Source organism: Pteropus alecto, unplaced genomic scaffold, assembly GCF_000325575.1.
Source record: "Pteropus alecto unplaced genomic scaffold, ASM32557v1 scaffold70, whole genome shotgun sequence".
Lineage (NCBI taxonomy): Eukaryota > Metazoa > Chordata > Mammalia > Chiroptera > Pteropodidae > Pteropus > Pteropus alecto.
In genome coordinates, this window is record NW_006431912.1 from 3,370,045 (window position 1) to 3,371,932 (window position 1,888).

Here is a 1,888-nt window from a genome sequence, read left to right on the forward strand (position 1 = left end):
AAATTATATATAAAATATGTATATAATCAATGTTGTATAGTATAAATTACATGAAAATAATTTTATATTCATATAATTTTATATAAATAATTTTGTTATATATAAATTTTTGTCAAAGCCAGTGTAGATGTTGCTAATCTATATGAATGTCAATTTCAGTAATCTACCATTTCCACAGTTGACTAAAAATTAACTACTTTTTTTATAACTCATTTCCATTCATCTCACAAACACATTATGAAGGCAACTCTGCAATAGATACTATGCTGTATATCCCGATATAAACTCAATAAGGTATAACCCCTGTCCTCAACGAGTTTTGTAGTCCAGTTTGAGAGAACTATTCCCTTCATAGGATGATAAATGCCTTAATGGATATGTGCTCAAGTGCCAGTAGAGGGCTGATGAGAGGGTGAAGGAGAACAGAAAGGGTATTCTTGTAGAATGCAGAGGGAACCATATCTTGCTAAGGTACTAGAACATCTCCCAGATTTTAGGCTAAGACCACAGGATGAGTAGTGGTGCTATTTGTGGATACAAGACTATTAGAAAATGAATAGGTTGCCATTGTTGGTTATTTTCATTTTGGGGTGTTTTGAAAGGAAGGATGTGGCAATAAAAACATTCCATTTGGGATGGTCTTGTTTTGAGAAACTATATGGCTCTGGAGCTCAGTATCAAGGTCCAAACTGAAAACACAAAAACTGGACAAACTAGCATTTGAGCAGGTGTTGAAGCCAGTGTGACAATGTCATCTGGGGAAAGTGAGTAAATGTAGAAGAGCAAAGGCCAAGGACAGGATCTTGGGGTACACCATCATAAGGCAGGCAAAAAGCACAGATTATAAAAGAGCAGCCAGAAAAGTAGAAAGAGAAACAGAGTAATTTTTTCTTTGAAATGCAGGGAAAAGGGCTCAAGGAGAGGGGAGCTTAGAGTGTCAGATACTACATTGAAGCCAAGAAAGATTAAAAAAAAAGAAGAAGAAGAAGAAAAATGTGTATATTTTTAGAAAGCATTTCAGTGTGTTGAGAAAAAATTAAGTTTCTGGTATATAATTGGTATGTTTTAATGTGGCAATTTAGTACTGAAAGTCATCACTGGACTTTATAATTCAATATACATTCTACTCTCAAATGATTGCTGAAAATCATCCTCCCAAAAGTAGAACAGCTTTAAATGGTTCACTTTACGTAATATCACAGGTTGGGTTCTCTAACAGCATATGCTGAGAAATGCTGAGATGGTATCTGAGATGTAAGATGTTCACGAGAGATCAACATTGACAGGAAAGAGACAAAGGAGAGGTAAGCAGAAGGAGAGCTCTACAGTAAGACTTGCTACTGAGAATGTTCCATACCAGGCTGATATGCCTGAGCCTTTGTATTCCCACCTCACTCAGTCACTGACATGGACTGTCCCCAACAAGGCATGACATCAGGAGGTAGTCTCTATAGCTGACCCAGATCTGAAAGTCCAAAGAGCTAGAATGCCTTCCCATAGCTTGGTAACAAGCCAATCCTTGAAAGGGGTTTGGGCAGCACACATTTGTTCCAATCTCTCATGGTTTACAGTGTCTTTGGCCAGACTTTGGCCAAATGTGAAGTAGAGCCTCATCCAGCTGCAACTACAGGTGGTTGAACTTGCCACCTATTAGTTCTTTGCCCTATATTTGTCATTACAAATATGAAACAATTTTCAATGGTAAAAAGATTATGGTCCTATCACATTGGTTAGATGAGTGTAAAAATCTGGACTAGACAAAAATATCACAATCATATTTGCTTTTAGAATTAAGTGCTAGATAAATTTGAAGAATTTATTTTCTACTCCATCTGAAGAAGTAGTAGAAAATAAATTGAAGTATAAGGCAATAAAGCAGTTAAGCTGT